The sequence below is a fragment of the Lissotriton vulgaris genome, chromosome 8 (genome assembly GCF_964263255.1).
Source record: "Lissotriton vulgaris chromosome 8, aLisVul1.2, whole genome shotgun sequence".
NCBI lineage: Eukaryota > Metazoa > Chordata > Amphibia > Caudata > Salamandridae > Lissotriton > Lissotriton vulgaris.
This window is the reverse complement of record NC_141696.1, coordinates 1,086,723,912-1,086,750,716: the sequence shown is the minus strand read 5'-3', so window position 1 is coordinate 1,086,750,716 and position 26,805 is coordinate 1,086,723,912.

Sequence of the window (26,805 nt, the reverse complement as noted above, 5' to 3'; positions counted from 1 at the left end):
AAGAATTGCCATACAGCCAAATTGCCTAGGGTATTATCTGCCCACAACCCCTTTTTATGTACATTGACTATTTTACCAACTAAATTAGAGCCTAAGCAATGGACATTCGAAAAAGCATTACTGAATGATCCTCAGTATCGTCTCCATAGGAAAGACTGGATCTCCAAGTTCCTAGCCGAAAACATTGGCAGCATGTCAATAGAGGTAGTATGGGACACTTTGAAAGCCGGGGTTCGGGGCGAGACGTTGTCATATTCACTTAGGTCCAACAGGCAGGAGAAAGAAGAAATACGGAGGCTGCAGGAAGAGATTATGTTAGCAGAAGTAGGACTCATTAATGCCACCAGTAATAGGAACACTATTGGGGATATCTCTAGCATCTTAGCCAAAGTAGCAATTGCAAAGGCAGCAATCACAAATATATTTACGGATAAGGCAATACGGAAAGCCACGGCACAAAAAGAATTAATCTATGAGGTCAATGAGCAAGTGGGTCATCAATTGGCCATGCGAAGGCGACAACAGGTCAACACAAACTTGATTAGGGAGATTATAGATCCTGTGGTAGGGCAGATAAAAGACTCAGAGCAGATCAGGCAAGCATTTAGGAGGTTCTATAAAGAACTATATATGGAGAATTGCAAAGGGGACACAATCGAAATTGAAAGGTACTTAGAGAATTATGAGGGTGTAAGCCTTGAGATAAATACACAGCAGACACTAGAAGAAGCTCCTAGTATGGAAGAGGTGCTAACCGCAGTTAAGAGCCTCCCTAAAGGGAAGGCAACAGGTCTGGATATTATCCCCTCAGAGTTCTATGCTACATTTATAGATGAAATTAAACATGTTTTAAGTGATCTAATTATTCATATCTTTTCCGGGGGTGAAACGCCCAACTCTTGGTCCAGAGCCAAAATTGTAATTTTCCTAAAAAAGGGAAACCCCCAGAACATCTAGGGTCTTATCGCCCTATAACTCTAATAAATGCTGATTCGAAAATATATTCTAAAGTTTTGGCAAATCGAATTGCACCTATAATACACCAGGTAATAGCCAAAAGTCAGCACGGGTTTGTTCCTGGAAGGTCAACGATAAATCATATCCAGAGAGTGATTACGCTCTTTGATGGAACAGAAACTACAGGAGACCCTATGGCCCTAATTCTGCTTGATGGAGAGACGGCTTTTGATAGGGTCTCCTGGCAGTTTCTCTGGAAAGCAATGGTGATAATGGGATTTCAGACTAAATTTATACAGGCGATACAAAAAATGTATATCAATCCTAGGGCCGTTGTATCCGTTAAATGAAGCTTAACCAAGAAAATTATTATTTCCAGGGGAACTCGCCAGGGGTGCCCATGCTCTCCATTGCTCTTTGCAATATACATAGATTCCTTTATTCGCTATCTCGAGAAAAACAGCAATATAACACCTATTATATCACAAGGATATGCTACAAAAACATTAGCATATGTTGATGATATTGCCATAGTCACGGCAGATCCCATAACAGCAATGTTGACTATCGAGGCTGAAGCCAGGAAATTTGGGCTGGTTTCTGGTTTCGCGCTAAACGATAGTAAGACACAAATTGTTCTGAACTCAAAAATTGCTATGGATGATCTAAGGGTGGTGAAGGGAGCGACATACTTGGGAGTTACAATTTCCTCAAAACTAGAGGATGTGGTGGACATAAACCTTAAGCCAATGTTGAACACAATACAAAAGGATTTACGACGTCTAGATAATCTCCACTTGTCTATTATTGGGAGGGCAAATGCAATTAAAATGATGTACTTTCCCAAAATACTATACCTATTTAGGGCCATGTGTCTAGAGTTCTCTAGCCAGTGGTTCACTGCAATAGAGCAAACCTTTTCTAGATTCATATGGTCATATGCACAACCCCGCCAGGCGTATAAATATCTTACCCTTCCTAAGAACAGAGGGGGGCTAGCTCTTCCCAATTTAAGGAGATATTACTGGGCATGTGTATTGCTCTACAGTAAGGAATTACTGGCAGGGGGAGAAAACTCAGAGGAACATACTGCTTCAATCTTTCAGCTATTAGTGGGGAATGCTTGATATGGCTATTTCTGGAGGCACACTCACGACAGCTATCACAAAAAAGTCAAATTTAAGACACTTTATAGTAGTTTTAAAGTATGGAAGGTCGTAAAGAAAATATTAGGAATAGGACCAATCTCATATTATACTCCAGTTCGGAATAATCCTTTTCTTCCTCCAAGAATGTTTAAGGACAACTGTGTAAACAAATGGTATAATCTAGGAATAACACAATTAGGGGATTTCTACTCTACTCAGGGAATTAAATCCTTTAATACTTTGAAGGAAGAATTTGACTTAGATTGGCGGGACTTTTTCAAGTACCTCTAAATAAGGGATTTCTTAATTCATAAACTTGGGGCAAGGACACCTGTTGAAAAATGTACAGTAGTAGAGATAATTATACACTCTAAGAAAGACTCAATAGGCGGGGTGTATGGTTCACTACTGGATACGCTCCCGGACGATATAGATAAAACTGCATTGAAGTGGCAAAGTAAACTTAATATCTCAAAGGAAGGATTTCTATATTCCTACCAGTTAGCCCAAACCATTCTTATCTCCACCAAACTCCAAGCACAATTTTACAAAATCTGCTTCTTTCTCTACTATACGCCGGATAAGATTGCAAAATGGGGAACTGGCAAAGGGACTCGCTACCCGAGATGTAATTTATTTAAAGCAGATTCTGTTCATATTTTTGCCTCTTGTCCAGTGCTATTACCTTTAATAGAAGAAATAGAGAGGTTCTTAAGCTCTGTTCTTTGCAGAAGTGTTATTTTGTCACATGAAGCAATAGTACTTGGGGTGGAAGATCCAGATAACCTTGAGAGTGGTCACGGTTTTATATTCATTGCTCTGGCAGTTCTGCACTATGCCTAGCCTCGGCTTGGCTTGACCCGTTAATACCCTCCTTTCAACAGTGGTTAGCCAGGCTTTTAGCTGTGTATAACATCGAGATAGCAATATACAAACAAAAAGGCAGATCGCAACGCAAAAGAGGCATGAAAATTTGGACCGCTCTTACACAAAACTAATTAATATTGATGCTGTCATGTATTTATGTTTTAGTTTCTTATTTTTTGTAAATTCTATATAATGATTATGTACTTATGTCTAAAACAATGTAAAGAATGTCTACCTGTCCAGGGGAGGTGGGGGGAATAAATATGTAAAAAATCCAATAAAAATAATTTGAATGACATTTTGCGCCACATTTGCTTTCCTATATGTAATGCTTATATGCAGACTGAAATGTGTTCTGTATTAATGCTATTTTTCCTGTTTTCCAAATTCTGTAACCTGATTGATATTTTACTAATGAATAAAGGGTCAGAGAAAAATTAACTTTTGACTAGAAAATAAAACCCTTTAAATACTCAACAACTCTCTTTATTGGCTTAAATAATAATTGCATTTTTGACTGTTCATTTTTATTTAAAGTCTCCTGAAGGTAATACATGGTGTGAAGGGCCCAACAACTTTTTCAGCGGTAAATTAGAGGTAGCATGAGGGTTTTGCATTGAGAAATTACCAGAAGAAATTACCGCTCCATCAACCTCACCCAGGGATGCTGGGTGCATAGGTGTCTTTTCGTGTCGGGTTTCGTCGTCGTTTTCAATGGAGAGCTGCATAGAAGTGCTGCAGGCGAGCAGAGGGAAAGTGTCCGGGTGGATCCAAGGGTGGATCCAAGATATGTAGAACCTGAAAGCAGAAGGGACAGAGTCTGGGTCACTTGCCAGTGACCAGGGCGGCGAAAGGAAGATGCCACCAGATGGCCGGTGATTTCAGGTGAAGATGTGAAGTTTGTCTCTTCAGCCGCGAGGACCAGGAGGTGTTGGACAACCAGGAGCAGGATTTGAGCTGTCACACAACGGATCTAGATGACTGTGGTGTCGGTATCCAGACTGGACCAAACAAGCCTTGGCAAACGCAACCCACGCAGGATGTTGAGATTGGCTTCGGAGCAAACCAGCAAGGTCTGAGGAACTTCTCCTTTGTAGGGAAGTTAGAGCAAGCCTGGAGCCATCAGAAAAACAAGTTAGATGTAAAGGAAAGTCTTCGGGGGCTCACTAGCCAACGGACTAGGAATTACAAAGATGCATCAAGCTGAAATGCAAAAGCGTGGCCAACGGGTCACTCGTGGAATGGGGGCCTCCGAGCTTCAGTGCAATTGGTACTCGGGTCTGGGTCTTCAAGCACCCCAATGCACAACTTCGAGGTACCTCGTGAAATGAGTGCAGCTTGCAAAATGCAGGATGTTCAGAAATACCGGTCCCACATCTCTCATGTCTGCCATGGGTCTCAGCTTTGCTGTGAGCGAAGGTCGGGGTCAGAGTTGGCTTGAAATCTATGTTCTGTGTCACAGACTCTTCGGGATCCGGCGGGAGCCTTGAAAATGCAGACCGGCAAAGTTGCTGTTGGTGCCTGTTTGAAAAGGGTGGTCACTCCTTGACCACATGGGAGATGTCTTCCATCTTCCAGTCGAAATGGAATGTCAAAGGTCCAGGATTTATGTTTCAGAATTTCATACCGGGTGATCTAAAGTCCTAGTGGCTGGGCTCCTATACTTATACTAAGTTTAGGGGCTGGACTACCCTTAAGGTACCTCCTATGGGTGGACCTGGGAAGGGGGTGGTTACACCCCTTTCCCTTTGTCCAGTTACATGCCAGAGCTGGGGCAGAGTGCCCCAGCAACAGGTTTGAACTGAGAAATGCATGAAGCACCTTGTGTGCCCCAGGCAGTGTCTGGAAAGCATTCACTGAATGCAGCCCTCCCTGCCCCAATACACTAAAGCCTGTGTGTGGAGATGCTGGCATCTCCCTGGACAGGAAACTTATTGTCCAAGCCTCCCCTGCGGGAGTTTCGTCCAGCAACAGGAGGCCAGACTCGTGTCTGTGGCAGCAGCATCCATTTTGTGATCCTGAGGCTCTGTTTAACTTTAACCGGGTAAACCAGTAACTACATGTCTTCTCCCTCTAGAAGGGTAAAATGCTATCCCCCCCGCCAGGACTGGCGGGGGGAGGTAGTATTCCAAAGTGTTTGACACCTTACACAACATGTTTTGATAAAGCCAAACCAAAGTTAGCATTAACCGCGAGGATTATAATGCACTTAAGAGTATATGGTATGGCTATATCATAGAACAGCTATAAGGAGATGGTTCAGAAAGATGCAGAGGGGCTCAGCTCATGCTAGGGCACCCTCTCACATAAAACAAACCACTCTGCCTCCAAGACTGTTAAGGCCTGCCATAGGAGTGACTTATAGGTGTATATGTGTCTATATGTATATATAGATATAGGTATACTATATCTAAGTAAGGGGTGATTAAACCATCTTACCCAGGCTGTATGAACAGACCTGTCAGTTTGGAAGGCAAACCAGGGGTGGCACAATACATGCTGCAGCCCCTGGTAGGCCTAAGGTGCACCTATGCCCTGGGTACCTATGGTACACTATACAGGGGCTCACAAGGGTGACCCAGTAACCAATCTGGTATGTACCTAAAGTAACATGGTATCAATTTAGAGAGAGAACAGCTGGGTTGTGGGCCACAGCCACACTAAAGTCGAAAAACCAGAGATTCACAGCAAAAAGTGGGGGTAACCATAGGAAGCAGACCCTACTCTCCTACACTAATCCTGACTTTTTGTGTCGTCTGGCCAATGTAGATCTTGTTGCAAGGGCATAGGATGGCATAAATTACGTTGCTGGTGTTGCAATTAGAAAAAAAATTCTGTGCAAATTTGCTATTTCCAAATACAAATTCCTTACAATCAGTGGTGAATTTTCAGACTGTACATTTCCGCATTTGGCATGTCCTGTCAATGGAGGTAGACCCCAATGGTCATGGAGTGTACCTGTGCATGTGGAGCTAGGCACTGCAGCCCTAACAAGATGGTCTTTAATGTTTTTGCTTATTTTTAAAGCAAAGAGAGGACGGTTCAAATTTAGGATACCAGCATTGATGACATTCCAGTGCTTGAGTATGCTCTTTCGTAAATGTGTGACGCTGGGGAGAAAGTGGTTACGCATACTATGCGGTATTGTGGGTGTTTGGTTTGGGGTTCAAGGAGATAATCACTGGGGCAATACCATGCTCTTTTTAGGGCATTCCATACCAGTCGGTGGGGGTAAACCCCTAGCCGTGACTTTAGTGCTGAGTATCTTGGCTTCAGAGAAGTAGTCTTCTTTTAGTGTACAGTTCTGTGTTATACGGAGAAGTTGGGAGTAGGGGAGTGAATCCCTAAGTGCACGTGGTAATAACTGTCGTATTTGAGTAGTGTGTTGCGCTCTGTAGGCTTCCTAGAGAGACTAGTAATAAGGGCACCCTCTTTATGTTGTATGTTGAGGTCGAGGAAGGGGATGGCAGTCCTGCTATGCGATTGTGTGAATTTGAGACCACCACAGTTGTTATTAGACCAATGCAGAAATTGTTCTAGGAGAATTTGTGAGTCACACCAGATCATGAAAATGTTATCAATGTATCCATTCCACATTGTGATGGCAATATGGAAGGGATTCAGAGATGAAAGAATAGAATTGGTCTCTTGGGCATCCATGTAAAGTATGGCCAAATTGGGAGCAAAACTGCTCCCATGGATGTACCCTTGGTTTGTTGATAGAATTGACTGTCAAAAAGGAAGAAATTCCTAGTGAGGCAAATTTCTTGGAGTTGCAGTACGAAGATTGTTGGGACTGCATGCGGAAGTGGGAGTGTGTTGAGAATGCCTTCAATAACAGTGAGTCACTTTGGGGAATGTTTGTGTACAGCGATTCTACATCGAGGGTACACAAGATGTCTGTTACTGGATTGAAGGAATGGTTTTCCACAAGATTGATCATTGCCATGCTGTCACGTACATAGCAGTCAGTGACCGGGACACATTTTTTATAAAGAAATCAACATAAAATTCCAAGGGCTCCAAAATGGAGCCGCTGCCAGACACACTAGGTCGTCCTGGTGGGCTATCTTGGCTTTTATGCACCTTGGGGAGAGTGTAAATTACTGGTGTGCTGGGTGATTTGGTACTGAGGAATTGGTGTTCTAGTTGACTCAAGAAACCCTGTTCAAGGCCTTCTGTGGTGACTTGGAGATTCAACTGTTTTAGCTCACTGGTGGGGCTGGTGGGTAATTTACAGTAATGATCAGTGTTCTCCAATGTTCTCACAATTTCATTTTTGTACAGAACAAGTTCCTGCAGCACTACCCCCCCCCCCACCTTTATCAGACGGTTATAAGATTATTTGTTTGTTTGATTTCAATGTGTTCAGTGTGGCTTTTTCTTCCAAGGAAATTTTATATGGAATAGAGTAGCGTTTTCTTTTCCTTTAGAGTAAGATCATTAAGAATTAGTTTCTCAAAAGTGAGTATTTGTTCTGGGACCATGTTTGACAAAGGTGAGAAAGTGGAGGGAGGTCTAATAAGTGTATTAGGAGAAAGGGCTGGCCGAGGATTGAGTAGAAAAAAGCTGTGAAGACTTATATTCACGAGAAATCTGAGGACTTCTGTCTGTAGGTCTCAAAAGTTGGTGTGGGTGGTGGGGACAAATGAGAGACCCTTGCTTAATAGAGACAGTTCAGAGTTGGTAAGTTGATATGTTGACAGATTGAAAATGGGCATCGATAAGTTGTCTGGCAAGTTGGGTCTAACTAGTGGATGGGTTACCACTGATAATGGTTCTGTAGTGTCTGCCACTCTCCTGGGTATTCTTCCTATGTTGTCGCTTGATCCTGCCTCTCTTTTGATGCTCTTGCTGGCCTCGTCCTAAAAAAGGCATGTTAGGTGTTCTATTTGAAGTACAGTGGCCTTCTCCTTGACCAGAATTATCTGACGAGTCGGCCGACGTGTCAGAGAAACCAACAAGGGTGTTTTGTCTGTTGTAATGCCCCCAAGGAATTATGTTCTGGGGGTTGTCGTAGCATCTGTTGGTGTAAAAGTCCTTGAGTAAGTAGGGGTAAGCCCTTTCTGGTGTAAAAGATTTCATATCCTTTTTAACTTTGACATGTTTTTTTATAATGATCTAAAGGATTTCTTTTACATTTTCTCCAGTTGTTCTGGTAGAGACATGTTAATTTCAGTAGGTGCATTGGCAGAGTCAGAGACGATTGAGAGGCCCTTACCGATTTTTTTAATATAGTCGTCTGTGTATAATGGTGCATGATGTGGCATAGCCCTAATGAACTAAGTGTGGAGAAGTGAAGGAAAAATAAAGAGAGTATGTAAGTGCAGGGGAACCGGGAAGCAACCCACTTGAGACAAGGGGAATCAGAGCAAAGACCCTTGCAACCAGGAAATTTCGCTTTGTATGTTTATAAAGTACGAGGAACCCAATTTTATCGCTCAGGGACAGTGGGTAAGTTGGAGCTATTGATGACACAGTGAACCGGTCTATAGGAACAGGGAGCACTTTCATTCTGTCAGTGTGAAAGTGGCATATCTAACGGAGTAATGCATCTCACACGTCTGTACCAGATTCCCAGGATCTGCTCAGGACTTCTTCATCATGCGGAACAGCACCATGCCCCAGTTAATGTCACAACTACTACCGGAGAGGTCCTGGCTTGTTGGTGAGTATGATATGTCCAACATTTGTGTGTGTGATGCCTGGTTACCTCTTCTGCAAATGTGTGACTCTTTATTGCACCTATGCCTGTCTTCCATCTAGGAGACTAAGGGAATTATATCCGGCCATGGTTGTTTCACCGCTGAGGAATCCAACAAGGCCAGGGGAAGTCTACTTCAATGAGGCTCATAGTAGAACATGTCACCCAATGGAGCAGGCTTTTGAGCTCTCAAGGCCAGATTCAGAACAAGACTGGGAGATCCCTCCTCTTTTTCTTTTTCCAGAGTTTTATATAGCGCAAACCTGACACGAAGGTATCAGAGCGCTTTACACCAGCACCAGTTGCTTAACAGATGGACACATTAATGTTTTTTTTTTTTTGTTAGACACAGGGAGATTAAGTGATTTGCCCAGAATCACAGGATGTAGAGCGTCCTTGCCAAGACTCAAGCCTGGTTCCCCATCCAGGTTGACCACTCTAACAGTAAGGCTATGTCCACCTCTCACCCAGGAAGCTGTGTCAGATCACCGTAGCCTACTGCATGCTCCACAACCTTGCACTGCAAAGGCACATCCCTCTAATTACAGAGGATGGAGACCAGCAGGAGTCACCAGGTGAGGATTCTGAAATGCCAAATGATGAAGATAGTGGTGAGGAGGAAGGAGTTGACATGCTTCAAGGGCTCATCAGCAACTTCTATGTATGTTGTGAAATGTCATGACAGTGACTGTTACACTGACTGTTGTGAAGCTGGGAGGAGGACATTCATAGGTATTTGTTAGGTTTGTTTAACTGTGGGAAACTGTGCTAAGCTGTTTGTGAAGGAAGGTCTTGGCACAGGCAAAAGTTGTTTGCGTTGCTTTGTGTAGTTGAAATGTACCCATGTACTGTATATTCCAGAAGTGAGACGGTGATTGTTGTCATATGTATTGTTTCCCTGCTAATCTCTTGGTATTGGTCCGTTGTAGGTAACTTTGCCATGTCATCTTTATTTTGATATTTTTCTGTTCTGACATCAACAGGTATATGATGCTGTACTGCAGAACACATTGGACATGAAATATTCCTGGGAATGTGTGGCACAAAACTTGGGTATACAACTCCTGTACTAAGCCACTCTGCACAGCAATAGGATGGAAGTTGCTGACACTCCATAGAATATATTCCTTTTTGTGTGGTGGTCCTAGCAATATGTGTGCCATCACGTTCTCCAACACAATGTTGTTATTGCACCAAATCATGCTAATCTCCCTCCACATTGGCAAAGTCCTTAATTGTATGAACTAGAGGTAGGTGTTGATGTGTCTCATAATTGTTAGCCACAGAGTTTGTGGTACACCAATGTGTCATGTAGTTCCTATAAATCTATATAGCATCTGAGCATTTAAATAATGTAAACTAAGGGATTGGTGACCAGACTGATTCCAGACACCCCCAAAGGATATATTAGCCTTTAGACCAGCTAGCTCACACTGCCACCATAAGTCCCCTAACTTTGACAAGAAGCAACTAGTCTCTGGCAACTATCGAACATGACAACCCTTGATCCTTCAGGGATCGTGGAAACAGTGTACTAATTTTTGCTCAGTCACTCGTGCTCACTTGGTCTCAGAAAAAAACACAGAGTAAACGATGGGTATGACTTCAATAGACATTTATTTAACCATCATCATTCTAGTAAAAAATACCTGGGCAGCGACAACCGTTAGACAGAAACAGTTATGTACAATTGCATGCAATTACAAGTACATAAAAGGTAGAATTCTACCATGGAGCTAAAACATTGAATATATGCAGCCATATAGATACATAAAAATATTCAAGCTTACGCCTAAGATGCAAACCGTAGCTAAGTGTGGCTAGGTGTGCCTAACATGTATGCGGGTGTGAAGCCAAGAATCCCCCTAGGGAAGGGCCAACCATATTACCTGTTGGGAAGGAATGAAGGATCCCATCTTGGTCTTGTGTTGGACACCTCACAAGGGATGTCAGACCACTGTGTGCTGGAGTTTCTAAGTGTAGAGACTCCAGCGTCTCGTTTCTGTATTGAAGCTTCTCCTCTGGTTTGCCTAGCGAAGATGTGGTGCTTATAAACCCATATGGTACCCTCAGGGGTTCTACCTAGATGTGTAATGATACTGTGGGCCTGTCCTTCAAGGATGATGATAGCGGTGGCTTTTGTACAGAGTTATTATACAGAAGATTTTAATCCTGATGTGTGATACTAACAATCCTCATGTATAATAAATGAGGCTACTTTTCAAAGGAAACCACAGCACATTTATTCGGCACATAACTATGCAAAAGGTCAGTGTCAGAGCCATTATGCAGAGCAAGGTAGGAATAATTAAGGTAAAAGGTCATGCAGCTACCTAGGACTATATTGGGGTACATTGGGGCTCATAACACCCACTCCTCATACATTAATGATAAAATATGCCTGTCTAAGAAGCATAAACATATTTTTGAAAAATGATTGTAAAATTTTTCTAAGAAACATGGTATATGTAAACACGATGTAAAAAGTTACTCGAAAAGAAACTTTATAAGTCCTCTAAATAGTTTATATACTGTTTGGACTAACTGAGCACATCAAAAGCCATGGTGCGAAAGGAGAGCAAGAAGAAGAAAAATAAAACAAAATGATAGTTCCGAATTCCAAATTGATTTCTTTTGGAAAAGGGCTGAGTTGTTCCCATCACATGGAGAGCCAAATATTTATGTGTCCAGTGTGGGAGATGCAACATCACTGTTGCTTGCCTTCGCAGACGCCAGTCCCTGTCACACATCATGGATGTGGTCAATGGAGCAAATGTCATCATCTCCGGTTCCCACAGCAGCCGCTGAGGAAGCACTTGACACCTGTTAGCCTGTTGAGGGCTGGTGTCCATTCTGACAGGAGCTGAAGCATTCTGTGGTTGCTCTAAGAATGCCGACATCAACATGAGAATATGCTGAGGATACTGTAATATGTGGCCCTTTAAGGGGTCCTGTAGTATGTCTATCTCTGATGGCGTAACCGATGAAAGAGTTAAACTTATGTCCAACACGCATTCATATCTGCAGAATAGGCAGAGGAGCACAGGCAAGACACAGTCCACCCAGACTGATCTGAGCAATAGGAACCAATGCTAACTTAGCTCCATAAGCCGAGGTGTGCCCAGATGGAGTACCCTGTGTTCACAGCAATGTCACACCAGGAGGGATATTTCCATCTCTTTGGAAGCTGGGACGTCCACTGCGTAACAGGAAAATTAAAACCAGAATACCCTCATCAAGGAGCAAGTCCAACGGAAGCCCTCCAAATATGCTTCCTAATTTGGAGTGAATGAATGATGGGATAACTCCAAAGATTGACTGAAAGGTGCTCATAGTCCAGAACCTATGCTCTCAAATAGGTGCACAATCTTGTTAAAGATACCATGTACCATTTCCCTGAAATGGTGCGGGAAGTTCGTTCGGACTAATGACTGTCTTTCAGCTGAAGACCTTGCAAGCTGGAGATCAAAAGTCTCTGAGGCTGAGCTTAAGGCCACATCCTTCTGTAAAAGCATGTTTTTCAGTCTGCTCAGAGTATATAACTGTATCAGGGAAACATTCAAACAAAGGCCATAGCAGCACCTCCCTGACTTTGTGGGTTAATGGAAACAATACTTGCATACAACAAGTTACCTTGGAACTTACTGTGACCAGATATGCAGTGCCTTTCAGCATCTCTCAGCAATCTTGATCATTCAACATCAAACAACTCCCATTCAAGAGCAATTTGAACACTGGATGAATCACGGCAGCTGTGGATCCTTTCAAACGACACGCTAGGTTTTCAAAAGAAGCATTACATGCCCCTTGAAACATAATATCCTGACAAATTAGAGACCCTCTCACAGTGTGAACCGCTGGGAAAAACTGCAGAGTCCCCATTCCTGCATCTAAATCTGTATGGTAATTCCCAAGATTCCTGTATGTACACCTCTCCCAAACCTTCATACCTGCCGACCTGGTGATACTGTAGACAGTACTGAATTTGGAATTTCGTGACTAGCATTGTAATATGGACATGGATTAACCATTCTGTGTTGAGTGACTCAGCCATGGTAAAAGATAATTTGTCAATGTGCAGAATTGTATACTTTGCATCTTTTCATGTAATTTTTGTCGGTTTTTCAGTTAAATTGTATGCAAAAAACAGAGACGAACTGTCGATATACCGCCTGGGCTTGTAAACTGAACGCTTTGATTGCAGTGTCCAGATCAATAACAGAATGGATTCCAATTGCGATTGCCATGTTCAAGAATTGACAAATCCTGGTCTATAATATTTATCGCAGAAGATACAGCTTTGTCCAGTGAATAAATCCTGGATGTCAGTGTGGTCATACCATTGTCGACAACTGCCAAAATCTTTTCTAGGTTAACCCTGTCAACACCATGCAATCTCTTAGCAGCCTCTTGTTGAGAGATTTTCAATACTTTGTTGTAAATATTGTAGAAGAAGCACTTCTGAGGTGGCTTCAGGGGACCTGGCAAGAAATACCTTAGATCCAAGTCATCAGAGACAAAGAACAAGTGTTGTTTCACCTGGGACAGTGTTGAAGTTTCTAGCAACTCAAGGCTTAACTTCCCAACACTGTAAGATGTCACCACCCAGAGTGTTCTGTCTGTACATAGCATTGGTCAGGCCTATGGATACTAAAACCTTCTGTGGTACCCCTGAGTCTTGACCGACAACTATTTGAGTCGATAGGCCAAACCACCCACCCCTTCCATTTGGGGTCTGATGAATTGTATGCACCATCATGTAGAACTTCATCTAGTGAATCCTATGTTGTGTATAGTTTCTCCACCCCTCAAAGTGTGTAATTGAGGGAATCTGAGGTGTGTTCAAGTCTTTGATCCTGGCTGACCCAAAACAGGAAGTCTGTTGCACTGTGTTGTTCAGGAATATAATTTGCTGTGGTATGAGGCATACTCTAAATAAGGCCTCAGTTCTATGAACTTGTCAATCTCTTGTTCCAGACAGATTTTGTGTCTAAGGTGTCCTTCCAAAAGTCGAAACCCTGTAAATACAGCTTGGAAATAAAGGAAGGCTTTTTTGTTAGTTAGCACATTTTTCTTTGTAGGTGTAGGTGCTAACTTAAAATAAGAAGATCTCAGGTCTGAAGTGGAAAACCTAGAAAAATAAGCAAACTTTTGTGCAAACGTTAGTGAACTACCTTTAGGTGGTGTCAGACTATGTTTCCATTGATGGTAAGTGAAAATATTATGTGGGATACCTTCTTTGTGCAGGAAATGTTGACCATAGTGTTTGTAACAATACATGTTGTCAAAATCAGATGTATCATCATACAACTCATTATTTGAAAACGCAGCAGATTGGTTTAACCCCTTCCATGCTGGTGACGAACCCCAGCCGTCATGCACTACGGTGCTCGTGTGCTGATGACGGCTGGGGTTCGTCATGGCCCGCCCGTGTTCGTCCGGCGGCCGCACACGGGAAAAATCGCGGCCGCACGGAAGGGGTTAAATCTGACAGCATAGTATTTACAGTTTAAAATTTCCAATCAATAGAGAAAGTACTGGAGGTGGTGATATCACATAAAAAACTTTTAAACAAGTGTGCTTTTTTCATAAGTTCGGTTGGACCATGTATATCATATGCAACCCTATTCCAAACTATTCCTTCTGGAACTGGACCTGCTGTAATGTTCACTAAGTACAGGTCTCTTTGTTCATGATGTGATGGAGCATGCAGTTTCAGGATCAAGTTTACATGTTGTACTGAGGAGCGTTCTGAGAGATATTGTTCATTCAGTAGCAGGAAAAAGACAGTCACTACACCTATCCAAAGGACTAGGAAAAGTAGACCAGTTGTAATCCAGAGCGAAAAAAGGTAAGTCTTTTTCAGCCAAAGGTAGAGATCACATATTTTAGTTTGTGTGAACCAGGAACTGGTGGTGACTTGGGTTCACTTGGATCCAGAGAGAAAGTACCACAATTGATGAAGTAGCCAGAAGCATTTCGATCTATCTTTAGTAGCTCAGCAGGTTTTGTAGAACTGGCAGATGACGCGTTTCGAGATATATTCACATAGATATTGGTATTAGGCTGAATTGAGATCTGTGTTTCATTTGTATTTTGTTTCTATTCAATTTCAACAGGCACAAGTTCTATTGCGTTGTTGGATACTGTTCACTTCGTAGAATACGATCTTCAAATGTTATTATTCTTTCGGACTGAACTTCCTGTATCGTAGTGAGAGGAGATCAGCGGCTACCCAGGACCCCATGTGGCCTACCCTTCATTATTGGCCACATAGTATGGTTTGATCAGCTCAATGGAAACAAATCTCTTTTCATCATATCCTGTAAGAGGCAGAAGAGAACTGTTCTTGTTCCTTCGATAGCCAGGACAGGTACAGGCCCAAATTCTCTTTTTGTCCACAGTTGTTTCTCTGACCAGGTCCCCAATCTTTGGGACCCAGGGAGGTCTCACCAGAACAGCTTTAACTTCCCCAGTGGTGGGCCATTTTATTTGGATACTGCTTTGTAATGCCCAGAATTCGTTGAGTTCCTGTAAAACAACCAAACGATCCTTGATGTCAAATACTTTTTCATCCGTCACTGCGCTGACACAATCGAAGTTGGGTGTCCGCATTCTAGTTCCAAACAGGACTTTATATAGAGTACGGCGCCCCAGGGAACTTCTTGGCATGTTATTAAGGGCCCGATGTAGGTAAACGCGATTTTCCGATTTCAAAATACCGAGGCGGGCCGAATCGGTATTCTGAAATCGGAAAACGAGATGTAGGAAAAAAATACCGAATGAATACCGAATCGGTCGGCATCGGTAATGAGATTCGGTACGTTCCGATTCTGCTCGGTCCGAATCGGAAATTACCGAATCGGCCAACAACGAATCGGAAATCACCGAATCGGCTACCACCGATTCGGATATTTCCGAATCGGCGAATACCGATTCGGTAAAAGCCGAATCGGTAAAAACCGATTCGGCAATCATAGACCCATGGCGAAAAAGCCCATAGGAATGCATTGCATGAACCGATTCGGCTTTTACCGAATCGGATAATACCGATTCGGATTTTACCGAATCGGATATTACCGAATCGGTAAAAGCCGATTCGGCAATAGGCGATTCAGCCAATGAGGTGGCTCCCCCTCCCCCACCCAAACAGGGAGTGGCAACCCTGGCAGGTGCAGCTAATTAAGAAGTTTCTAGAAGTTTCTGGAAAGCCTGCCTGAGCCCAACACACACAGTTAGCAGCAGTGGGAGAAGGAGGTTGCAAACTGAGCAGGAGAAAATGGCAGATCAGGCAGGAAGCCAGAAGTCCTCCCAAAAGAGGAAGCCCAAGTTCACCACCACCGAACTTCAGGTGCTGGTTGAGGAGGTGGTGAGGGTGCACCGCCAGCTCTTTGGCAAGCTGTCCCTCAACGTGCCAGACAGCACCAAGAGGAGATTGTGGGCCGACATCGCCCAGAAGGTCAATGCTGCTGGTGTCACCCCCAGGTCCATTGAGGAACTGAAGAAAAGGTTTTACGACCTCCGCAGCCTCACGAAGAGGAAGCTGGCTGACATTCAAAGGCAGGCTGGACACACCGGAGGAGGCAAGAACCCGGCGCCACCCCTCACCGAGCTGGAGGAAATTGTCTCCAGCACCATCGAGAGGGAGAGCATCGTAGGAATCGGGACCCTGGACAGCACTGCGAGAGCCACAGCTACAGGTAAGAAGCATGCCCATCATGACACACCCTACCAGACACCTCCCCATTAGACACAATGCATAGGCAAACACCAGCACTGTACTGTCACCAACATACAAGAGACAAGCATCATGGTACATGTAGTCAGCAGAAGTTAGCCAAATATGTCAGTGCAGAATCACAAGACAGGAAACAGTGTGACACGGTGTAAGGAGATGCAAGGACATGTGGAATGCCATAATTGTACTGACTGTAATACATCGGCACTCAGTTTACAAATGCTTCTTTGTACCTAGGGGCACCATCAGGCGGCACCACTGTGACAGCAGAGGGAGCATCAACGTCAAACACTGCAGTCGCAGGGCCGAGCACCAGCCAGGCTGGCCAGGAGGAGGAGGATGAGGATGAGGAAGGAGACACCCCAGGGCTTGAAATGGAGGGAGTCCTGGTGATTGATTTCCAACCAGTGCACTCCCCAGTACTGTCCAGCACACCCCCCTTGCAATTCTCACCCGAAAACTCCCCTACAAGGCAGATCATTCCGCCTACACCAGCTCCTGCCACAATCGTGGCCTTGCCACCTGTCCAACCAGTCCTGGGAGCAGGGGCTCAGGGACCTGCCAGCACCACACCCCCACCAGTGGCACCCCAGCCCAGTCAGCAGGCCGGAAGCAGCAGTGCCCGACGCCGTGCCACCACCACCACCACTGCTGCACCAGCACGGGAGGGCAGTGTGTTCCTGGGCCTGGAGGGACAAATGGTTAAAATCCAGCGCCAACAGGCCAGATCCACCATGGCCTGCCAACGCCAGCTCCTGCAGCACAACATGCAGATGGGGGAGTTGGTGAAGGGTTTCCAGGCTGTTGTGGACAGCAACAAGGAGGTGGCAGCAGGGTTGGGCAGGCTGACCACTGCCATCACCCACTCATCTGCCAGGCAGGAGGAGCATGAGGTTGCGCGCAGGAGGGATGCCCGGGTGCTCAACCGGGCCATGGCCCGCCTTGCAGCGGCGACCGCACAGCTGTGCCATCGCAGCTCAAATCAAGAATCTGTGCTCAGTCAGCATACGGCTGAGCTCACCAGGGGGATGGCCAGGATCACCACGGCCATGGAGGCCATGTTAATATCAAACGCCGCCTCCAATCCTGCCCTGGACCTGGGTGATGCTGGAGACAGCAGCAGCCGCAGCAGCCCGGCCAGCGCTGCATCTGAACCGCGGAGGAGCACCAGGCGATCCGCTGATGCTGCTGGCCATTCGGAGGGGGCCGAGGGACACCCCAGTGGGTCTGCCAAGCGGGCCAAAAAATAGCCTGACAAGGGGGGATGAGCAAACCAGTACCCTGGACTTTATTTGATTTTACAGACTCCATTTTTTGATGCACATCAGTGCTGTAACTGTGGTGCATCACTATTAAACATTTTATTTTCCAAGCAACATTTAGCTGTCTTTGCATCTGTACTCAGTCAGAAATAGTTCTCAGTGATCTCCTCACGTCTGTATCTGCCATCACTTGGCGTACACACCCCAGCTGGCTGTGTCAGTGGCACAGCTTCGTCGTCGTCATAGTCCTCGTAGTCAGACAACTCCACCTCAGTGCCCTTCTTGACCGCAAGGTTGTGTAACATTGCACATACAGCTATGATCTTGCAGCAGGTGATGGGGGTATACTGCCTTGCACCTCCACTCTTGTGCAGGCATCTGAATCTACTTTTCCAGATGCCAAAGGTCCGTTCAACAACATTCCTGGTGCGTATGTGGGCCCGGTTATACCTCCTTTGGCTGGGTGTGGAGGGGTTGAGGTAGGGGGTGAGTATGAATGAGCGGAGGGCATATGCACTGTCGCCTGGAAGAGAAAGGGGTCACATTAGACACATGCATACATGTATTACACCTACCTACTAAGTGTTATGGGGGTCTGATGATGTGGCTCACCTAGGAGGTATCCTTCTCCAAAATCGCCAGCCATCAGCCGTGCATATATGCCGCTCTGTTGGAATATATAGGAGTCATGGGTACTTCCTGGAAATTTTGCTACCAGGTCTGTGATGGTGCACTTGGCATTGCAGATCACCTGCACGTTGATGGTGTGTGTAGATTTCTGATTGCGGTATATGTATTCGGTGTCCGCTGGTGGGCAAATCGGAATATGCGTGCCATCTATGCAACCGATGATTTGGGGAAATTGTGCCATCTGGTAGAAGTCCGCTTTGGTTTGTAGCAGTTCTGCGTGGGTTGCAGGGAATGAGATGTATTGGTCCATCCTGTCTATCATGGCGTCAAGGAATATGTTGAAGAACCTTGACAGGCTGCTCTGGCTCACCCCTCCTGCTGCTGCTACTCCACTTTGATAGCTGCCAGACGCTACCAGGTGTAGGCTGCATAGCACCTGGACGTGCGCAGGGATGGCGTGTGCCCTTGGGGTGTGGTGGTCCAAGTATGGCTTAAGGTCCCTGATGAGCTCAAGTATGGTGTCAGAGTCCAGCCTGTATCTCTGTAGGATCTCAGCCTCAGTGAGCATGAACAGGGTTATCCTCTGTCTGTAGACCTGTTCATTTCTTAGCCATTCCCTCTGTCCTTCCTGCTGTAGCCGTAGCCGCCTCGCAATGACATAGAAAGCTGCCATCCTGCAAGTTGCAATGCATTTTGGGACTGTTTATATGGGTTGGAGTTGGTTACCACCTGATTGCAATCCATGGTAAATACCGAGTGAATTCTACCGATTTTGAGCCGATTTCGGTGTTTCTGTGCCTCCCTACATCTCCCCAACTGTCGGAATCGGGGAATTTCCCGATCGGAGATTCATACGAATCGGCATGTTTTCCGATTCGGCTCATGTCCGATTCGGTATTTTTTCCGATTCGGTACATGGACCGAATCGGTGATTTTCCGATTCGGTGTCACTAACGATTCGGTTCTTGGACCGAATCGGTGATTTTCCGAATCGGTGTCACTAACGATTCGGTTCTTGGACCGAATCGGTGATTTTCCGATTCGGTGTCACTAACGAATCGGTACAAGGACCGAATCGGTGATTTTCCGATTCGGTGTCACTAACGAATCGGTACAAGGACCGATTCGGTCTTTGTAACCGATTCGGTGTTTTTCCGATTCGTTACATATCCGATTTTCGGTATGTACGTATCAGATTCTTTCCCATTCGGTACTCATTCCGAATCGGTTTTCTATCCGATTCGTTCTGTTTTTGGTTCCCTACATCTCGATGGCTGTTTACCGATCGGTAAGGGCCAAAAATCGGTATTTTCGGCCAATACCGATCGGTAAAGCCCTACCTACATCGGGCCCTAAGTGCCTTCTGGACCGCATAAAGGTAAGTTGTTCAACTGCCACCAACCCTAATACCCTTGCTGCTAAGGATTGATTTAAGTCCTGTGTTTCCTCTCCACAATCAAATTTCCCTCCCAATGATACAGAGAGGAGTATTGCAAGACCACAACCAAACTTCCCATAGCTTCTTTGTAAGCTTGAGACCTAAACGTAGGGCCATGATCAGAATGAAATGAGCCAATTGCTTATGTCCCCATAAACAATTGCAAATCCTTTATAACAGTTCAAGAGTCAGCCGAGCCCTGTGGTCAAACCCACAAGGAATCTAGATCATGTTCCACTGCTACCAGGATGTACCTGTGAGCCCTGTCAGATTGTAAGGGGCTGCAGTGGTACAAATAGACACCTGTGACAGGTCTGTCTGATATCAGTAGTGGTGTTTGTGGTGAATGTGATACAGTGAAACCTTTCATCTGCTGACAGATGTCACACTTAATGACAAAACATTTGCTCTGTTTCTTAAGAGCTGGCCACCAATAAAAAAATTTCAGTAGTGTAACTGTTGCAGTGATGCCTGGCTACGTGTGTTGAACACAGACCTTTGTGGGCAACTAGAATTAAACTATTCTGCGATCCATATTTGGTATTACTCAATCCATCACTCCGAGAATTTGAGCATATGGAATGTTTTGTGTATGTTACTTGTAGGAGTACTTGAGTGGAAAAACTTTTGGCAAGGCTGAGCTAATATTTCATGTAGCATTCAAAGATATCATTATCTGTCCATCTATACTCACGCTAGAACAAGTGATTGCAGCACCAAAAGCAGTTCTCCTTGGCTGCTTCATCAGCCAGTGGTTTCCCTTCAATATGCATGCCAACACGCTGATTACTCAATGTAGGAAATATATGAGCCTGTGGAAAGTATTTTTTCAGCTCTGCCACTTGTTCCCAAAGCAACTTGTGCCTTATTATGCAACGTTTGGAATCTCTATACCCATTCTGGCCCCAATAGTGTAGATATTCCCTGTATGACTTGAAACAGTAAAACAAATTGCACACATTGTAGGGAATTCCCAATCCCTTTTTTTAGTGCCAGTATCAGGGCTTTTAGTTGTACCAGCTGTGCTGTGCAATCCCCTAGAGACTGCGTCTGCATATTGCTAGGACAGAACTTGCTGTCCTGCATCCGCCCCTTTTCAATTGCACATTCCGCACTGTATTGCTGTTTACTTCCTACAGCAGGTTGGGTTGAACCGTTAAATGAAGTATTCATATAGATCCAGAGGCATTATTTCATTTGGGAGAAGATAATCTTGTTTTTACTGCAGGAATGCTTGTGTTTTTATTGTAGAATCACATGGTAGTCTACATCTGTTGCAGTGAGAGAATTAGCCCGTTGTATCCATTGTGGATGTAGCGCCCACGGAACATCACCGTAGTATCACCCATGGGTTCAATACAGATCATGAAATGCATCCCTTTTTTGGTACTGCCTGAGGTTAGAGCTCACTCTATATGTGGTAAACTACAATAGTGCAACGAACCGTGGCAACCATATATACTTGTCCAGGGTTGCCGCATTCTGAATGGGTGCGGGTGTTTCAGTGACCAACAGAGGGTAACGTGTTAGGCCCCTCTCCTGTTTTCGGATTTCTCACAGTCTTGACATTGCTGCTGTTATGGTTATTTGTTGTTACATTTGACTATACAATGATGTAATTTTCTTCTGTAGATTTAGGATTTCTCAGAGTTCCTCAAAATGCGTTGTTTATGGGTTATTTACCTCTACAGGTGCCTTACTATGATTACGATGTTGTGTGATTAACTGCTTTCTATATACTTCTTCCTCTTATCCTCTTCCCCTCTTTCAAATTACATGATATATCCCTTTTATGGATTGAGAATTTTTCATCGACATCTTCAAACATGACGGTATTCCAAGCTCAAGTTGGTACCGCCATTTGAGCTGGACTGTTTTATTATCAGTGAAACACGGCAATATGCTTACACTATTTGTTGCTCTTTACTCTATGGCTTGTTTTGGCACTACTAAGTTATCTGTTGGACGACCTTCGTTGTCTGGCATCCTTTACTATATTTTTTAAAGCTTATATTGCTCTCTCTTCCCACTTTCTGTTTTTTATTCTTCGTATATTGCTCTTACCCCATAGTTCAACTGGTATCTACCCATGGGGGTAACTTACTTGTGGATGTTTACTTTTCTAATACCGCGGTATTATCCCTTTCCTAGCCGAAGTCGGTGTTATTACGTGTCTACGATTACTGTCTGACCATTCAATCTTGGCTCCCCCTTTTTCATATTGCCACTTGATATACTTTTTCATTCCACATAGGTGCCAGTAATTGTCGGACAGTTCTGGAGCCTGCACTGTACACGTTGAGCTCATAACTAACTTGTTTGATTGTTGACAATTTTTTGATAATTAAATGTTGTGATTCATTTTCGGGTTTAACATAATACCCGCGATTCGGAGTCTTGCGTCCTATTGTGTTGAGGCTGTGGTCGAAACTCACTGCATTAAATACGGCATGTCTATTCAATACTCTTTTTCTGTACCATTGTTAAAGTTATATTCGATTGTGTCAGTAGCCTGCTTTAAATCTTATTAAACGTGTCTGGACGGGTTGGAAGCCTAAGATGGTGGCTATATCCCCACGGTAAAATATGGGGACTGCTACTTTGGCCCTAAAATTCTTCCTGATTGGCGGAAGGTGGGGGTGGGGCCCCATGTCTTTAGATTGAGCTGTGGGCTCCACAAGAGGAAGACGGAGGGATACTTTTGCGGTTAATAGAGGTAATGGGAACTGGGTGCTTTGACATAAGTGGGGAGAGGCTTGAGTGTTTGTTCGTTTTTTGATCTGTGGGGCCAGCGATCGCTTTCAATTCTGTGTGGATAGCATGTAGCTTAGACTCCCATGGGCTTTTCTTTTGTTATTCAAATGATATAATAGCTCACTAGATATTTTATATGGTAACAGTGTGCCTATATAGGGTTAAAATTGACGTGACTCGTGGGACTCTCTTTTGGGCACTATGTGCTTTCCTTATGTGCCGTTGGGTGTGGGTGGGTAAATCGTCATGCTAGCAAGTTTTGTGTGATAATAGGGTACGTACGTAGGGTTCTCAGTGACGAGATTCAGGGGATTTACTTTTGGGCACTACTGGGTAGATGCATCAACGTTTTCATTTGTGATTCCTTATTTGCGAAAAATAAGGAATCGCAAATAAGGAATCGCAAATGGCAATGCATCATTATTTTCGCAATTTAATTGCGATTCGGTAAAAATCGCAATTTTTACCGAATCGCAAATATTTTGCGAATTCCAAATAGCGATTTCGCCAAAAGGCCCATAGGAATCAATGGGAATTGCGAATTCGCAAATTGGAATTCGCAAAATGTTAATGCATTCCATGGGTGCAGGGGGGGGTCCAAAGGAACCCCCCCTGCATCCCTGAAATGTATTGTAAAGTGCATGTTACACACACACATGTCCTAAGGCATTTTGACACATTTTTGCAAATTACCACGAGGTTCAATTTCGTGGTAATTTGCACTCCCTAATTGCGAAATTGCAATTTTAAAAATAATCATGCATTGCTTTTAAGGAATCGCAAATTTGCGATTCCTTAAAAGCAATCGCATTTTTGGAATTCGCTAAAAATAGCGATTTTCCAAAAATGCTTGATGCATCCCAGAAACCTATTTAGGAAGTGCAAACGGCCGAATTTTGCGATTCGCACTATTTGCACTTCCTAAATAGGTTGATGCATCTAGGAATACATGTATTACCTTGTGCGCCGTTGAGGGCGGTTGTATATCATGCTGTTTAAAGCACCCATGGGCTCCCTTTGTTTGAATAACCAAAAGGGGGACAAGGATAACATGTGACAACAATTCAGACATATACATGTCTACATGTGTGTATTGGTGGCCAAATTAATTTGAAAATTCAGGGCGATAACTATGGAATACATCAAGTGCTGCTTCAGGCTAATTATGATGTAACACAACCTTGTGGGAATTTCTTTTGATTCGATCCTCATTTGGGGTACATATTCATGAAAGGGTTGTAACGTTTTTAACATATGTCCTCTCTCTACTGACAGGAACTCCTCTCCTTGATCTATTATTCTGTATGGTCATGGTGCAATACACCCTGTACCAATAGGATCTATTCTATATGAATCCCTACAAGGTATGACACAATGTATATCTTTATTATAAGCAGTGCATATAGATTCCAAGGGAAAGCGTTAAACAACCACCTTTTTTCAAAATTTGTGCCAGTTTCTTGAACAAACGGTTTTGTTTTTCCTGTTTCCAATAGGCACTCAACATCTGACCATTGTAAGACTTTCGCCACACCGACTGAAGACTTCTATATTTTTTCCTCCCTTGGGTGTCTTAGGCAATTATGACAGGTGTGTTGTGTCGAATATGGTCTAGTTATAGCCCATGACTATGGGTGATTATTTATATATATGATTGTGTCTCTGTACAAGTGTCTATGCCCAGATGATTATTATGGGTCTAGATATTTACTGTCTCATGCAATTACGGGCACTAATTTTACTTTCCTTTTTTTGATACTGTAGTTCTCCACTAGCTTCTGATTTATTTGAGTGGGACCACCATATTACGGCTGGATCCCGTTCCTTCTTGTTACCAGAATTGGATGTGAAGTCGATGTCGACCAAATATAGGTGTGTGAGAGTCAGTTGCTTAACCATATCTTTTCTTACTTGATGTGATCTTTGACCAGCAATTGTCCCCTGCTTATTTTCCCCACTTTACCAGCTTATCCCCAGTGTTTCCTTTTGGGGGTCTTTCCATACAGTGAAACATTGTTTTTCTCTCTGGTTTTTCCATAGGAACAACAGCCTATATTCGGTCGATGATCTGACTTGGCGAGGCTATTCCGTCAACAGTATACCTACTCTCCCTAAATACCTGGTGGGTGTTGCTCCTGTTTTATTCAGGTTGGTGTTGTATTATTGGTCATTATTCACCTTTGGGCCTCAGGATTTCCTTTCTCTACTTGTCTGAGAGTGCTACTAGTGTTCTTCCCAATCTACAGTAATTGGTGTTATATCTCACCATAGGTTCATACAGGAGCATACCGGTCATTGAAAAGGCACACCGATTTCAACATCCTCCCAGTGTACCTACTGCTGCTGATATATATACATACTGCTGCTGATATATATATTCTATAAGTGTACCCCTATGTTGGATACATTGTTTGATAAGAAACAAATGTCTGCCCTCTTGGGTTTTTGAATGTTGGTCTAATGTATCGTTCTGCCATCCAATTATTTCCTTGCAGTTATCATCTTACCAAAGAGATTTCTGTTTTTTCTTTTATCCCTTTTGCCCCTTGGTACTTTTCGGTTTTCTCCCTCCCTTCTATCTGTAAATCTTTTTGTATTATTTTTCATATCTTTTAGACACCATCTTCTATTCCTTTTGCAGGACATTTAGCTCATTCTTGCGAATGTGTTGGGGAAAAAGGGATCACATAGGGCTATTATTGTTAACAATTACATGTCTCTTGATGTTTTTTATATGTATATTGTTCTTTATCGTGTGTGTTTTCTAAAAAACTTTTACAAGTTGGTGGAACATTGTGTTGTATTTGTGTTTTCTTGTGCCAGTGGATTTATATGCTATTTATATGTGTCTATGTCATACTCTTACAGCCCTGAAGTAGTTCCAGATATGGGGATGAAACTTGTGGCTGGATTGTTTAAAAACCAATTGACTTTTATAAGAAATATGTTTGAATAAAGAAGTTATTTTCCTACTATTTTTATTGATTCACTGGACTTCTTGAAGCTGCGCACTCCAATTTGTTACATGAAGTATTCATATAGAGCTGGAGGCATTATTTAATTTGGGAGAAGATAATCTTGTTGCAGGAATTTTGGGGTTTTTAATGTAGAATCACATTGGTAGTCTACATCTGTTGCAGTGAGAGAATTAGCCCATTGTATCCATTGTGGATGCAGTGCTTTTGCGTTAGGGGTGGGCGGACAACTCTTTCCCGCCCACGGAAAGTGTGGAATTTTGCTTCTTCAGCGTTCTGTGAAGTAGGCAGAGCAGGCAAATCTCCGCACAATCGAGGCGGAGCGGAGTTAACCCCCCCTGTCTCGCACCTGTGGTATTAAGCAGTTTAGAAACATCTATTTAATAGACCCAGAAAACTCCTTACCTTATGGGTGACGTCCCCGGGCTGCCCTCTTCCGCTATTGTGACTTCTTCATGTAAACTGTGCATGCGCGGATGCCCGCACATGCGCATTTATTGCGAGAAATGCCCATGCACGGGCATCAGTTTTCATGAAGGAGGTTCAATGGAGGAAGAGGGCAGCCCGGGGACTACGCTGATAAGGGATAGAGTTTTCGGGGTCTTTTAATAGATGTTTTTTTTATGTTTTAATAGCATGGGCTGGAGGCAGGCGGCGCATAGCGGAGCTACGCGGAGTGTGCAGTGATTGGTTCGGTCTCCGTGAAACTCCACGTAGGCCCACTACACCCACTATGCCCAGCCCTATTTTGTGATTGGAACGCTAAGGTTGGTACGCTATGGTTGGTACTGGAGTCATGAGAGTTATATGATTCCCCTGAGCTAGTGTTCATTTTCTCACTACAGCAGTCTGTATTCCTGTCAGTATCTTTTCTGTGGATGCAAAACGCATTTTAGCCTGTGTGTACAAATGAGATTTATATGCAATTGGTACTGTTTCACTTTAATTGAAGGCTAGGTATCCTGATTGACCCGCTATTACATGGATCACCAAGTTCGAAGTGTTTACACATGTGTGTAAGTGTTTAGAAACTATCATGTCAGCTTGTAAGGAAGAGAGAATTTCTGTGTGTACTTGTATTGAATGTCGAACTGAAAAATCAGGTCTAATTAAATCATAGAAATGTTTTACCTTTTCTACATGATCTAAAATGTATGTTCTGCCAAAATGAAGGAATCCTAAAAAGAATTGTAAATTTTTCAGTCTATGAAGGTTGAAGCAGTGCACATTTTTCTTAGAAATTATCTGCCAGGCGTTTTCCTTCACATGAGTGCTCATATCCTAAAAATGAAACATTTAGGTGGGCAATTTTTATCTTTCAAAGTTACATTT